Raw genomic sequence first — 17,040 nt, 5'->3', positions numbered from 1 at the left:
TTTTCAGCCCATCTTGGATGGAGCTTGAAGTAATCATGTTAAGTGAAATAAGTCAGAAACAGAAGGATGAATATGGGATGGTCTTATCTCAAGGCAAAAGTTGAAAAACAAGATCAGAAGAGAAAACACAAGTAGAACCTGAACTGGAGTTGGTGTATTACACCAAAGTAAGACTCTGGGGTTGTTGTTGTTGTTGTGTGTGTGTGTGGGGGCAACAGTAAAGGTCCAAAAAGGATGAGAGGACCTAGTGGGGGTTGTATTGTTATATGGAAAACTGGGGAATGTTATGCATGTATAAAGTATTGTATTTACTGTCAAATGTAAAACATTAATCCCCCAATAAAGAATTTAAAAAAAAGAAAAACATCAAACAAGTAACTTCAATAACATCAATGCGATTTGATGAGGATGATGAAAGTTGAGAGCATTTGAACCAGTGGTTCCCTCTCCTCTCGGCTCAGAACAGCTGATTTCTGCTCCAGCCTGTTATGCCGAGGAAAGAGGAACCCTTCTGCTACAAACTAAAAATTCAAGACCCCTGCTGAAAACACAATGATACAGTTCCCTTTCCCCACCCACCTAAACCACAGAATTTCTCTTCACTTCCCTCACCTCCCAGACGGTGGAACTTTTCTTCTGAGACTTCTATTTTTCTAATTCTACCTTACCTGTCTGTTTCTAAGGCTTAGTCCTTGGTAAGTGTGGTCAAGACATAGGGGATTCCTTCTTACCAGCCCCCACTTATGAATCAGAAACTCTGCCTTGGATGCAGCATGTTGAACATTCTGGGGCCCTGACCACTCTTGCTCTGGCTCAGGAGTGGGTGGGTCCACATCAGAGGAGGAAAAGCAAGAGGACTCCAAGTTGTCCCTGCTATCACTTCTCTACCAGCATTCAGATTCTAAAGCAGGAGAATCACCCAGAGAGAGGCTTGACACTGATCTCTACACATTTTTTTAATTAATTTTTATTCGGAAGTTAATAGTTTATTGTACAGTTGTTAGCACATTTATACAATTTCTTTTTTAAAATTTCTTTATTGGGGATTAATGTTTTACATTCAACAGTAAATACAATAGGTTGTACATGCATAACATTTCCCAGTTTTCCACATAACAATACAACCTCCACTAGGTCCTCTGTCATCTTTTTCCAGGACCTGTACTCTCCCCTGTCCACCCATTCCAGAGTCTTTTACTTTAGTGCAATACACCAACTTCATTCTAAGTTCTGCTTAGCGTTTTCTCTTCTGATCTTGTTTTTCAACTTCTACCTGAGAGTGAGATCATCCCATATTCATCCTTCTGTTTCTGACTTAATTCATTTAACATGATTTCTTCAAGCTCCATCCAAGATGGGCTGCAAATGGTGAAATCACCATTTTTAATAGTTGAGTAGTATTCCATTGTATATATATACCACAACTTGCTCAGCCACTCATCTGTTGTTGAACACATGGGTTGCTTCCAGGTTTTGGCTATTACAAATTGTGCTGCTATAAACATAAGTGTACACAAATCCTTTTGGATGGGTGTGTTTGGTTCCTTATGACATAATGGATACAATTTCTAAGGTCATTGAGATAAGAATCTGCAAAATACTCTCACTCCCAAACTTGGTCTGTTATTGTATACCAGGACCAGAGCATCCCCCTTTCAGAGCTTTCTCCCTGTCCTTTTTCTCCAGAGGACTTTGCCTTGGTGCAATCCACCAAACCCATTCAAGTTTTACTTTTCTGTTTCTCCTTTCTGTTCTTCTTTCTTAAGTTCTGCCCATAAGTGGGATCATCCCATATTCATCCTTCTCTTTCTCACTTAACATGTTTCCTTCAAGCTCCATCCAAGATGAGGTGAAGAGGGCAAATTCAACATCTTAATAAGCTGGGGAAAGGAGATACTCATGTTTTAGTTCGTGGACTATAACTTTTATTTCTGAGTCAGCCCAAGTCAAATGTCCCTTTTGATATAAGGATGTTAAAATGGAAACAATGCCCCAGAACTCAGGAAGGGCAGTAGTTCTCTGTAAAGAGTAGGATTTCTTCTTCAGGTTGTGGACATGGTATGCTTGCCTTTAATTATAATTTGAGTAGTATTCCATTGTGTGTATAGAGAACACAATTATCTCAGCCACTTTTGTTGTTGGACACTTGGGTTACTTCCAGGTATACTGAAAACAATAGACTTAATTTTAATTTTAATTTTTTGTTATTTTTTATCTTTTCATTTAGGGAGTTAATGCTTTACAGTGCAGTCATTGACCATTGACACATAGGTACAGTCATTTTGCACCAGGACATCAAAAGTTCTTTTCTGATACTCCCTGTCCCTCCTCCTCCCAACTGCTTTGATGCAATACACCATGCCCACTTCCTGTTTCAGTCTGTGCTCTCTCTCCCTGTTCCTATGTATTAAGTCCTCTTATAAGTAAGATCATTTTGTTTTTCATTCTTTACTTTTTGGCTTTTCTCACTTAACATATTTTCAAGTTCCATGTAATCTGATGCAAATGACATGACCACCATTTTTAATAGCTGAGTAATATTCCACTGTGCAAATACACTGCATTTTTTTTTTTTTAGTCACTCATCTGTCCTTGAATATCTGGGTTCCTTCCAAGTTTCAGCAATTACTGATTGTGCTACTATGAACATAGATACACATATCTATCCTGATAGGTATATTTGCTGGGTCATGAGGTAGGTCCATTTTTAGTGTTCTGATAAAACTCCTGACTGTGCAAACAATTAACTTTAAATGGGTCAACTGCATGCCATGAAAATAGTTCTTAAATAAAAGGAGGGTGGGAGTATAGCATAATGGCTATGCAAAGAGACTTTCATGCCTGAGGCTCTCAAGTCCCAGCTTCAAACTGCCCCCCCCCCCCCACCACCATAAGCCAGAGATGAGCAGTGCTCTGGTAAAAAAAAAAAAAAAAAAAAAAAGGAAGAAATAGAGAGGAAAAGAAAGAGAAAGTAGTTATATCCAGCTGTTCCCAATTTTATCATTTGGGTTCTTTCTGTTAGAAAAGCAATAGACCTTTTGTTTTTTGTGACTTAGAACTTTTATAGAAGAGACAAGTTTTCATACTTTTTGAATAATATCAAACAAAACAGGATATCGGAGAGGAATAGCTAACATTCTTTTTTTCACTAACAGAATTGTGGCTTTTCCCAGAGGATTGCTTTGATGATGTTTATTTTCCATCCTTGAACGCTCTTGAAAAAATATTTCAATCTTAGGAATGTACAGAAATAGGGTTTTGATTAGAAACTACCCTCTTAGCAGCTGCTTCCAACTCTGCCTTCAGACTCAAGGGAGTGCCCTGTTTACAAAACGGCATATGCATTGAGGGGGTAGCCCTTTAGGGTGTCAGGCATGCTTGACTGGTTTTTCTTTTTTTATCCCCTGCAGGATCTTGTAGCCTTCATGTCTTAGTAAGTCTCAACTCCAATTCTATCTCCTTGGTTCACGGAGGTGCTGAACACTCTACTTAGCTTTTCTGCCCTGCAAGCTGTGATTTTCAGGATAGCATTTTAGTCTCTCTGTCTGGTGTTTATTATGCAGCAAATTCCTTCAGGAGATATTTAGGAAAGAGTATTGGGCTCACTTCAATGGGTCTCTCTCTCTCTCTCTCTCTCATTTGCTGGCTGCTCAAATCCTGATGCTTTCAGTTCCTATTTCAAAAAGATTTTAGGGATATTTTTATCCCCATTTTTTTTTTTAGCATTTTTTCAACTAGAAGAATATCTGCTATAAGCAATTTTATAAGAAGTTCCTTCCACTTTGGAAAGCAGAAAAAAAAAAATCAGTGTTCATTTTGAAAGAATTTATGTTAAATCTGTAAATTAATGAGAGAAAATTGGTCTCTTTCCAAAAAGGTGCATAATGTGAGTAAATTCTAATTTTCAACTCTTTTATATATCAGTATTATCTTATTGTTTTCTATATATCCATTTTGTGTTTTATTTACTTTGTTTCTAGGCACTTGTATGATTTATAGCTTTTTAAATATTGTTTTGCTCTTCACTTGGAATTTTATTGTTGTTTATTGTGGACATGTTGGGAATCTATTAATTTTTCTAAACCAGACTTATACTGAACTGTCCAATTACTTTTATTTATTTTTTTCTCCAATTAGGTAATGACTTCATGTGAATAATCAGAGCATAGGCAAAAAACAGGAAAAAAAACAACTTCAAGAGCATATCAAGTAACAGTGGTGGCAGTAAGTATCACTGTATCTTTTCTCTCTCTCTCTCTCTCTTTTTTTTTTTAACCAGAGCACTGTTCAGCTGTGGTTTATAGTGGTGTGGGGGATTGAACCTGAGACTTTGGAGCCTCAGGCATGAAAGTCTGTTTGCATAACCATTATGCTTTCTACCCTCCACCCTGTATCTTTTCTCAGTTTGACAGGAATGCTGATGCTCTTCTTTCCTTTCCTTTCCTTTCCTTTTTTTTTTTCTTTTTTTTCTGAAACTGGGTCTGTATTCACCTGTTATTCCACTATTCATGAAATATCTATGAACAAGTTACTCATTCTTTTAAAAATTTCAGATAGAGACAAAGGAAGAGATAGAGAGACTGAGAGAAGGAGAAATACTATAGTATTATTCTTTAGTCTATGGATTTTCCCTCAGTACTGTGATGCTCCTATGTGGTACCACTGTTCAAACTCATGGATCATATATGGTAAGGTGTGTGCCCTTACAGTATATGAAGAAGCTATCTCCTAGTCCCTGCTTTTACTTTAATTAAATACAGTATTTATCAAATGTGCACCATTTATATAACTTATTAGAATATTTATTTTTGTATTTCCCTTCTTTCTTTCATTCAGTCAAATTTGTCACCTGACATAGGTTAAATAAATAAAGATGTGGATAAGAAATAATTATACCTCATAATTATTCCCTTTAGAATGAAACATAGATCTATTTATTTTTATTGAGTGGATTAATGGTTGACAATAGATACATTTGTTAGTACACATATAACATTTTTCAAGTTTCTGTAAAATGCTCTCCTGCCCAGCCAAATTCCTTCTCCACTGTCATACACTGGAACCTGGAAGCCACCCCACCACCACTCCAGAGTCCTTTACTTTGGTGCAATACACCAACTAATCCAACTTCTGCTTTGTGTTTCCCCTTCTGTTCTTATTTTTCAGTTTCTGTCTATGAGTGAGATCATCCCATATTTATTCTTCTCTTTCTGGCTTATCTCACTTCACATGATTTCTTCAAGCTCCAGCCAAGATGAGGTGAAGAAGATAAATTCATTATTCTTAACAGCTGAGTAGTATTCCATTGTGCATACAGACCACAACTTTCTTGGCCACTCATCTGTTGTTGGACATCTAAGTGGCTTCCAGGTTTTAGCTATGAGCATAAGTATAAACAGATCTTTGGATGGGTGTTTTTGGTTCTCAAGAGATCTCCAAGGACAGAAAGCTATTGGATAATAAGCCCTCCCTCACTCTTAGACAGTATTCTTGTACAAGTAAAAAAAAAAAAGGGGGGTTGGGGGGTTGTTCCACACCTCTCTGTAAGCTGAAGAACTAGTGAGTCTAGATGATCTCTGCCCACTCTGGAATGCAGCCAGGTAACTCCTCTGGAGGATCCTCTGAAGAACAGAAGCCTTCCTGAATCAGCAGGCTACCAGGCTTGGGGTTCAGAGTAGGAATGAGGAACAAGGCAGAAAATTCACCATTCACCTTTGTCCTTTTTTGGTACCTTTTTCTATTCATATATATATGTCACAAGTTTCCTTCCTGATTTCTTTGTATTCCCTCCTCTGCTGTCTCTCAGATACTGACTTGGAAATCTTGTTTCCATTCAGACATGTCAGCATCTGGAGAGAATTTTTAAGGAGAGTTAGCCTACAATTGCCTTTATGCAGTCATCTCGGTCCCTTCCTTCCATTTGTCCTTTGAAAGTTTACTTGATTTTCACAGCTGGGGAGGGGGCTTAGCAGGTAGAGTATAGGACAGACATAAATGAGATCACATGTTTGATCCCTTTACTTTAGTCTCTCTCATAAAGCAAATGAATTTATTTATTTAAGTTTGTGGTTTCTTTCTTTCACTTTTTTGAACTATTCTTTTGGTATTATCTTGATTTATTTATTGGATAGAGGCAGCCAGAAATCGAGAGGGAAGGGGGGTAGTAGAGAAGAAGAGAGAAAGAGAGACACCTGAAACACCATTTGCAAAGCTTTCCTCCTGCAGGTGGGGACCAGGGGATTCAATCTGGGTCCTTCTGCATTGTAACATGTATGCTCAGCTAGGTGTGTCACCATTAGGTCCCAATGAATACATTTATTAAAGGTTATCTGATTTTGTCTCTTATTTATGAGGCTAGTGTATGTATTTATGCTAGTTTTATATAAATACTTGTTACATAGACAAATACATAGAATTTTTTTCTAACCAATACCAATGGGTTCTTACTTTCAATACTGTTGATAAAATAATTTTTCCAGACATTAAAAATAATAAACTTACAGGAAAATGGATGAATAGTATAAGCTGGAAGCTTGAAAATAAAATAATATGAAGTACTAAAATGAATAAAAATGTACAAGTAAAAATGACAAGACTCTTAGATTTACTTCTTCTTCTAGCGTTTGCCCTTCTTCCGTAGCCAGTCAATGGCGTCAGGTTGAAAGCTGTCAGGAGCTGCTTGTTGCTGGCTTTGAAAGTGACTGGGATCCATGTGGATTCAGTCGGCTAGGAAGGATCGTCAGTTTCCCCAGTGAATGGGTACTCACGGGATGCACCACGAGAAGGTCGATCCAATGCATCCCTTAGATTTACTAAATTGGAAAGGAGGAATTTGTATAGGATTATAGATTGGGACAGTGCCTCTGGATCACAATTTTTAAAGATGTGTCAAAATGATTACATATGAAAATGGTCTTTGTTTTAGTAAGTTTACATTTTGGATCTTATTATAAGAGAAGAAGCCATCCATGTGAACAAACTGAGCTTCAAGTATGATTATTTCAGAGGTGTTTATAATAGGAAAATTTGGAAACCATAATAAATAACTATTTAAATAAACTAAGATTCATTTATAAATTAAATTTCAGATAGTTGTTAGAAATATTGTAGGAGAATATTTATCCTAAAAGAAATACCATCACTATGCTTTGTAACATTGGGAAAACTAGCTATAAAAGTATTTTAGGAACTAATCTACCAGAAACCACCTCAGACCATATATACACTTAAACACCCAGGACATTTCTGTAAATTTCATAACACACCAAATATAATGATCAGACTGAAAAGAAACATTAGAGAAACGAACTAGGACAAAATCCCAGATAAATGCCCACCCCTCCCAAAGGTAGAAGCAAATAAAAATGAGGGCAACATCCAAATACTAAACATTGCAATAATTGCAGGAGTGAAGAAGGGTTTTGAAGGTAATATCATCAGAAGTGGGGAAACAACAAATGAGACTCTGAAAGAAAACACTAATTATCTCAAGGAGATTAGAGATCTGAAAGCTGAAATAGCTGAGTTAAGAGCACAACCAGCTGAACAAGCTTATCTGAACAGGGTAACAAAATAGTTTAGCTACAGAAATCACCCAAGGGGAGTGAGAACAGAATAACTGAGGTATAAAAAAGACTTAGCAAGATTGGGGATGAATTAGAGGAAACTAAGAAAGAAATAAGAGAACTAAAAAAGAGATTAATAGATACTGAAAATAAGAAAAGACACATATGGGATGACCTAAATAAGTAATATGCTTATTATTGGCTTACCAGATGAAGAAAGAGAGGAAGGGGGAAGAAAATATTCTACAGGACATAATAGCTGAGAAATGCCCTACTGTAAATGACATAAAGGACATAAAGGTTTAAGAAGTCCACAGATTCCCAAACAGAATTAACCCAGACCTAAAGACACCAAGACATCATATTTAGAATGAAAAGGAATAAGGATAAGGAAAGGAACCTGCAGGCTGCAAGAAAAAAACAAAGAGTTACATATGGAGGAAGACCCATAAGATTATCAACAGATTTCTTCACACAAAATCTAAACACCAGAAGAGAATGGAAAGACATATATCACACACTCAATGAGAAAGACTTTCAACCAAGACTACTGCATCCTGCTAGATTGCCATTCAGACTAGATGGAGGCATAAAAACTTCTCAGACAAGCAACAGTTGAAAGAATCAGCTATCACCAAGCCTTCCCCGCAAGAAATTGTAAAAGACCTCCTATAAACAATCACAACATCACCAAAAACTTGCAATATATCACCAAAACCTTGCCATATTCTAAAGTTTAGAATGATGGCATTAAAATACTAAATCTATAATATCAGTAAATGTCCATGGCATGAATTCACCCATTAAATGGAACAGAGTAGGAAGATGGATCAGAAAAAAATAATTTTAATATAATTGTGTTCATTTTACCTAACCACACTTTTATTAACCATCTAAAGTATTGGTAGTAGACCTAAGGGAAATAGCTATGCTATTTATGAAGGAGAACATTTCTTTGAAACAAAACAGATTTTAATTCACAGTGTTGAGTCATGGATATTCAACTCACTTCGAAAAGGAATGAATTCCTTAATTGACTTTCAAGATCGTGATTTAAGTGTCAGTAACCTCACCTTATCTGTTTCCCTCTTTAAAGTCTTATAGACCTTACTTTTATAATTTTTCCCAGAAAGTACTTATTGAATGTAGTTGATTATCATGATTCCACACTTTGATCCTCATGTTTGTTCACTTATTATACTTGAATGAGTTTTATTAACATGTAACTTTGTGTGAGTTTTTTTTCTTATAATTTTATAGAAAGCAAACACTGACAAAAACAGGAAAAGAGGGGTACAAATCCACACAATTCCCACCACCAGAACTCCCTATCCCATCCATTTCCCTGACAGTTTCCCTATTTTTTTTTTTTTTTTTTTTACTACCTGACCCCCTAAAAATATTTTTTTAAAGTGTCCTCTTGTCAGTCAGGGAGACTGAGGCCATGGACATGGAACTTCACCAAGTTGTGTGTACACATCTCATTGCAGCCAACACAACCCCACAGCCTTTGACTTCGGTTTTTCTCTGTGATTTTAAGTGCTTGAAATAACTCTTTGGTGACTTCTGTGATGTTTGCTGAGTGGATCACCTGTTATTATTTTTTTTATTTAAGAAAGGATTAATTAACAAAACCATAGGGTAGGAGGGGTACAACTCCACACAATTTCCACCACCCAAAAAAAAAAAAAATGTCAGTTTCCCTATTCTTTATCACTCTGGGAGTATGAACCCAGAGTCATTATATGGTGCAGAAGGTGGAAGGTCTGGCTTCTGTAATTGCTTCCCCACTGAACGTGGACATTGACAAGTCAATCCATACTCCCAGCCTGTCTCTCTCTTTCCCTAGTAGGGCAGGGCTCTGGGGAAGCTGGGCTCCAGGACACACTGGTGGGGTTGTCTGCCCAAGGAAGTCCAGTTGGCATCATGGTAGCATCTGGAACTTGGTGGCTGAAAAGAGAGTTAACATATAAAGCCAAACAAATTGTTGACTAATTATCAACCTAAAGGCTGGAATACTGCAGATGAAGATTTATGTAGTTGAAGATGAATCTATGAACTCACTGTTGTTAGTACAGAGAAAATGTCAGGTTGTTTTGTTATTCACCATATGGGAAGACTTCACAGTTACATATTTGGAGATTTTGTGCTGTGCTTGGGTCTGTGCAAGTAACCAGTACAAGAAATAGTAGGACAATCTACAATTGATTGGCTTATTGATCTGCCATACTTGATAATGCCTTTCAGAATATCATGGACAGTCTAATTTGTAGAGTCCTAAATTTAATTCTGCCTCTTTAGAATTTCCAATGGTATGGTTCCAAATGCAAGTTCACTCTTCTTTAAAAAAAAATACAGTTAAAGTCAAGCAGAAGTCACTATAAGATTATAAAATACACCATTTAAAAAATTTGCATCAAGATTTAGAATATAAAATCATCAACATGTTTTGTATTGGCCATATAGCTTCAAAAATATGGTAATTATCTTAGTTCGGACCTAGTCACCATTGGTCAGGGACTACATGTCTGAGCAGTGCATAATAGATTCACCTTTTAAATGGATTGGTGCCAAGAAAACACTAATTGCCCACTAGGTTAAGTGAAAAAAAATCATTTAATTTTCTCTTTTGACTCCATTGGGTTCCACCGGAAATTTCTCTGGATAATTTTATATTTTATTTATTTATTTAATCAGAGAGCTGCTCACCTCTGGCTTATAGTGGTGTTGGGGACTGAACCTGGGTACATGGAGCCTTGAATATGAAGTGTATAACCATTATGTTATCTTTCCAGTCCTTCTCTGGATAATATTATCACTTTTCCAAATTAAGAACAATGACAAACACTGCCAATAACATTCACCTTGGTGTCAGTAGAATAGAACATAGCTATGCAGTGGAAGATGACGGAATTCCTATGACTGAATATTCTGCTGAAGTCTGAGGGTAGTCTCTTCTTCCTGCTTTTTTTTTAACCTCTGCTACTTCTTGGTAAATAAAAACATGTTAATAATAACAAATAGAAGTATAGTGATAAAAATCCTCTCTTACCCATGACCCAGTACAGTGTCTAAAGGACAGGACTAGCAAGCAAGAGTCTCTGAGACCTATCCCCAGCATTTCATATATCACAGTGATTTTCTCTGTGTTTCTCACAAACAAATAAACAAACAACCCCCCCAATCTTCTTTAATCCTTATCATGGCAGGGTCGGACGCATTCATTCTCATAGTAGCAAAAGTGAGGTCAACCATTAAATCTTGGTTATATTGATTGATAAAACATTTGTGAGGGCTAATCGGTGGTACACCTGGTTAAGTGCACACATTACAGTGCACATGGACCTGGGTTCAAACCCCTAACCTGATGGGGAAGCTTCATGAATAGTAAAACAGTGCTGTAGTTATCTGTCTGTCTTTCTCCCTCTCTGTCTCCTTTCCTTCTAAATTTCTTTCTGTCCTTTCAAATTAAATAAAGTTAAAAACATTAAAAAAGAAACTAAAAAATTGCAGGAGGTAGGGAGATAATTATCTGAGAATGCCAAGATCATGATAGTAATAACTTTCTGCTAATGTTTTAATTTAGAAACTCCTACCTTTAAATCACTGTGGTCTACTTTGGAACTGGAAGTTGTCAACATTGTATCATTATGCCCTCTGAAAAACAGCTTGAATCTACATCTATAGTTATAAGCAGCTCCAGGCTATGTTCTTTTAAACTGTTTTAATCATGAGACCTATGTTCCTTTTTTTTTTTTTTTCTTTTTCCCTTTTGTTGCCCTTGTTGTAGCCTTGTTGTGGTTATTATTGCTGTTGTTGGTGTCGTTCATTGTTGCATAGGACAGAAAGAAATCAAGAGAGGAGGGGAAGACAGAGAGGGGGAGAGAAAGACACCTGCAGACCTGCCTCACCATCTATGAAGCGACTCCCCTACAGGTGGGGAGCTGGAGGCTTGAACCCGGACCTTTACACGGGTCCTTGTGCTTTTCGCCACCTGCGCTTAACCCACTGCGCTACCGCCTGACCCCCATGAGACCTATTTTCTATTTAAATCTTTCTAAAACCTCTTCACTCTATTTGTATAAAAAAAAAAAAAAACAGGGTTCCCGGAAGATGGCGGATTGAGAGGCTGCTAGTGGCTTGAGCTCTGACCACATCTCCTGGAAACGGTAGGATTTTCTGCCTTTAGTAGGCCAGTCAATAAGGGGTCCTATTGGTGACACCAAGGAGGTGATTATAACTTAATTTGCGTTAAGAATTAGAGTAGAAAAAAAGGGGAAGAATTTTTTTCCTTTTAATTTTTAAGCATACTTCCCCCCCATAACTAGTCCCTGGGGACCAGCTCCTAGCAGGCTCCCCTGCTAGGAGCCTCATTCTTTACCAAATTCCTGTCCCACCAGGGAGTATCATTCATTCTAAATCTATACCTTTCTGAAACCTCTGGCCTTTTTTCTTTCTAAGTAGCCAACCACCCCACCTCACCCCGCATAGCTAATTAATTAAAAATAAATAAATTTTAAAAATAAACCTTTCCTTTCACTGCTCTTTTATGACTATTCTTTTTCTTATCTTTTTCTTTTTTTTCTCTCTCTCTTTCTTTTTTTTCTTTCTTTTTCTCATTCTTGTCATCCTTTCTTCCTTAATCATACAGCTTCCAAAGCCACAGCCCCCAGCCCCCACACCACCAAACAGTGTGCTTTTTTGAATTCACTGATACACATTTGGGAATTATTTTGGGGAAGAATTCTGACTCAGTGTGGACTCTCACTGCAAGTGTCTCCACTTAATTCCCTACCTCCTTTAGCCAACCCTAGAATATACAGTGGATAGTAGATTTGCATAACTGTCTATTTCAGCTATCCTTGTCTAGTCCTGAAGTTTTTTTTTTTTTTTTCTTTTCTCATTCTTAACAATCAGCTGCCTCTGATAACAAGGTTTGAGGTAATCTGGGACAGGGTTTTTATTTTATCTTATTTTTTTACCCTGCTCTATTTTACTATTAATATTATATAAAGGCATATATCTTCCCCCCCCCTTTAGGTTGATCAGAATTAACTCCTAGCATATATTTCAGTGTTAGGGTAGTGGGCATCTTATCTATTGTGCGAGGAACTTGTCTCCTTAATCCTACCTCCTCTACAGACTCTCCCCTCCCTCCCCCTCCTAGCTAGTCAAAAAAATTAAATTAAATAAAATTAAATTAAAATAAAGCAATAAAAACCCTTTCCTTTCAATGCTCTTTAATTACAGATCTTTTTCTTATCTTTTCCCTTTTCTCTCTCCTCTCTCTTGTCTCTTCTTTCTTTTTCTTTTTTTTTTTTTATCTTGTCATACACTTCTTCCGTCCTTCTTTGCCTTTCTGAATTTGTGAATTATTTTGGGAAAGAAATCTGACTCAGTGTGGACTCTCTATGTGTGTATCTCTGCTCTAGTTCCCTTCCCCTCTTGTTACCCATAGAATATACAGTGGATAGTAGATTTGCATAACTGTCTATTCTTGCTATCCCTTCTTTCTTTTCTCTTTCTTCTTCACTGGGATTTGGTTACTATTTTTTCATGGACTGGAGAAATTGTTTGGCTAACTGGTAACGATTAAACTGCTTCAATACTTGCTTAAGTTGCTACTGTAATTCCTGAGGTTGGTGAGTGCAATTGTCATAAAGGTATTTAGTACAGTGTTGCTTATACTCAAGACACAATAACTGAGGAACAACAGAGCATAAAAAAAGAAACACATAAATAAAAAAAATGGGTAGATCAAAAACAAATAAAACTGCTGCTCCAATGAATGAAGACAAGAGCCCAGAAGAAACTACAAATCAGCCAGAAGTAACCATAGATAATAAAAGTATGCAAGCAATAATAAACTTATTAATCACAGAAATGAAAACAACATTGTAGGAAAGGAATGGCAGTATTAGGGAAACAACAGTTGAGATCCCCAAGGAAAATACTGATTATCTTGAGGCAATTAGAGAACTGAAAGCTGAAATAGCTGTAATGAAGAAAGAAGCTGAGGCAAGGGAAAGCAGACTAACAGAAGCAGAAAACAGAATTAGTCAGACAGAGGATGAGTTAGAGAAAATGAAGAAAGAGGCGAAAGAGCTTAAAAATAGATTGAGAGACACTGAAAACAACAACAGAGACATATGGGATGATATCAAAAGAAGTAACATTCGTATAATTGGCCTGCCAGAGGAAGAAAGAGAGGAAGGGGAAGCAAACATTCTAGAGGAAATAATAGAAGAAAACTTCACAGACCTGAATAACAGAAAGGACATCAATATTCAAGAGGCCCAGAGAGTACCAAACAGAATCAACCCAGACCTGAAGACACCAAGACACATCATAGTCACAATGAGAAGAAGTAAGGATAAAGAAAGGATCCTAAAGGCTGCAAGAGAGAAACAAAAAGTCACATACAGGGGAAAACCCATAAGATTATCTGCAAACTTCTCCACTCAAACTCTAAAAGCCAGAAGGGAATGGCAAGATATCTATCGAGCCCTGAATGAAAAAGGGTTTCAACCAAGAATAATATATCCTGCTAGACTTTCATTCAAACTAGATGGAGGGATCAAAACCTTCTTAGACAAACAACAGTTAAAGGAGGCAACCATCACCAAGCCAGCCCTGAAAGAGGTTCTAAAAGACCTCTTATAAACAAGAACATCACTATAATACTGGCAATATATCAGAGCAAACAAAAATTTTTTTTGAACAATGGCACTACAATACATTAAATCCATAATATCAATAAACGTCAATGGCTTAAACTCACCCATCAAAAGGCACAAGGAGGGGGATGGATCAGAAAACATAACCCAACCATATGCTGCTTGCAAGAATCCCATCTGTCACAACAAGATAAACACAGACTTAAAGTGAAAGGATGGAAAACTATCATACAGGCTAACGGACAACAAAAAAGGGCAGAAACAGCCATTCTCATTTCAGACATGATAGATTTTAAATTAAATAAAGTAATAAAAAATAGGCAAGGACATTACATAATGATTAGAGGATCAATCAGCCAAGAAGACTTAACAATTATTAACATCTATGCAACCAATGAGGGACCATCTAAATACATTAAGCACCTACTGAAAGAATTTCAAAAATACATCAATAGTAATACAATAATAGTGGGAGACTTCAATAACCCACTCTCACACTTAGACAGATCAACAAAGCAGAGAACCAATAAAGGTACAAGGGAATTGAATGAAGAGATTGACAGACTAGACCTCTTGGACATTTTCAGAGTCCTTCACCCCAAAAAACTGGAATACACCTTCTTTTCAAATCCACATAACACATACTCAAGGATAGACCACATGTTAGGCCACAAAGACAGCATCAATAAATTCAAGAGCATTGAAATCATCCCAAGTATCTTCTCAGACCACAGTGGAGTAAAACTAACATTTAACAACAAACAGAAAATTATTAAAAGTCACAGAATTTGGAAACTAAACAACATACTCCTTAAGAACCACTGGGTCAGAGACTCACTCAAGCAGGAAATTCAAATTTTCCTGGAAACAAATGAAAATGAAGACACAACCTATCAAAATATTTGGGGCACAACTAAAGCAGTATTGAGAGGGAAACTTATAGCCATACAATCACATATTAAATACCAAGAAGAAGCTCAAATGAACGACCTTACTGCACACCTCAAGGACGTAGAGGAGGAGGAACAAAGGAACCCTAAAGCAACCAGAAGGACAGAAATCACTAAAGTTAGAGCAGAAATAAACAATATCGAAAATAAAAGAACCATACAAAAGATCAATGAAGCCAAATGTTGGTTCTTTGAAAGATTAAACAAAATTGACAAACCCCTAGCCAGACTCACCAAACAAAAAAGAAAGAAGACTCAAATTAATAGAATTGTAAACGATGGAGGAGATATTACAACTGACACCAAAGAAATCCAGAGAATCCTGCAAAACTTCTATAAAGAACTATATGCCACCAAGCTAGATAATCTGTAAGAAATGGAACAATTCTTAGAAGCATATGCCCTTCCAAAACTGAACCAAGAAGAACTACAAAATCTAAATGCACCAATCACAGACAAAGAAATTGAAACCGTTATTAAGAATCTCCCCAACAACAAAAGTCCTGGACCAGATGGCTTCACAAACGAATTCTACAAAACTTTCAGGAAACAGTTAATACCCATACTTCTTAAGCTATTCCGTAAGATTGAAGAAACAGGAATACTCCCTTCCACATTCTATGAAGCCAACATCACCCTGATACCAAAAGCTGATAGGGACAGAACAAAAAAGGAAAACTGCAGACCAATATCTCTGATGAACATAGATGCCAAAATATTAAACAAGATCTTGGCCAACCGGATACAGAAACATATCAAAAAGATTGTTCATCATGACCAAGTGGGATTCATCCCAGGAATGCAAGGCTGGTTCAACATCCGTAAGTCAATCAATGTCATTCACCACATCAATAAAAGCAAAGCCCAAAACCACATGATTATCTCAATAGATGCAGAGAAAGCCTTTGACAAAATCCAACAGCCATTCATGCTCAAAACTCTACAAAAAATGGGAATAGATGAGAAATTCCTCAAGATAGTGGAGTCTATATATAGCAAACCTACAGCCAACATCATACTCAATGGACAGAAGCTGAAAGCATTCCCCCTCAGATCGGGGACTAGACAGGGCTGTCCACTGTCACCGTTACTCTTCAACATAGTATTGGAAGTTCTTGCCATAGCAATCAGGCAAGAGAAAGAAATCAAAGGAATACAGATTGGAAGGGAAGAAGTCAAGCTCTCACTATTTGCAGATGATATGATATTATACATAGAAAAACCTAAAGAATCTAGTAGAAAATTACTGGAAGTTATTAGGCAATATAGCAAGGTATCAGGCTACAAAATCAATGTACAAAAATCAGTGGCATTTCCTTATGCAAACACTAAACCTGAAGAAGAAGAAGACATCCAGAAATTACTCCCCTTTACTGTTTCAGCAAAATCAATCAAATACCTAGGAATAAAGTTGACCAAAGAAGTGAAAGACTTGTATGCTGAAAACTATGAGTTGCTACTCAAGGAAATAGAAACTGATACCAAGAAATGGAAAGATATCCCATGCTCATGGATTGGAAGAATAAATATCATCAAAATGAATATTCTCCCCAGAGCCATATACAAATTTAATGCAATACCCATCAAAGTTCCACCAAGCTTCTTTAAGAGAATAGAACAAACACTACAATCATTAAAACACAAACTGAATCTTTTTAATATATAGGCTGTGTATTTGATATGCAGACTCTCTCAAAAGCCTAGACCAAGTAGATGAGAAGCATCCAATAGCACAGCTATATACAAGATACTGGGTACTGTACAGCAAACCATAACAAGAGGACTTTTCAAAGTTAACCCAATTACCAAATAATGTGATGATAACATTAACTATCGATAGTCTTTTTG

The sequence above is a fragment of the Erinaceus europaeus genome, chromosome 12, assembly GCF_950295315.1.
Source record: "Erinaceus europaeus chromosome 12, mEriEur2.1, whole genome shotgun sequence".
Classification (NCBI taxonomy): Eukaryota; Metazoa; Chordata; class Mammalia; order Eulipotyphla; family Erinaceidae; genus Erinaceus; species Erinaceus europaeus.
Note: the sequence above shows the minus strand (reverse complement) of the source record.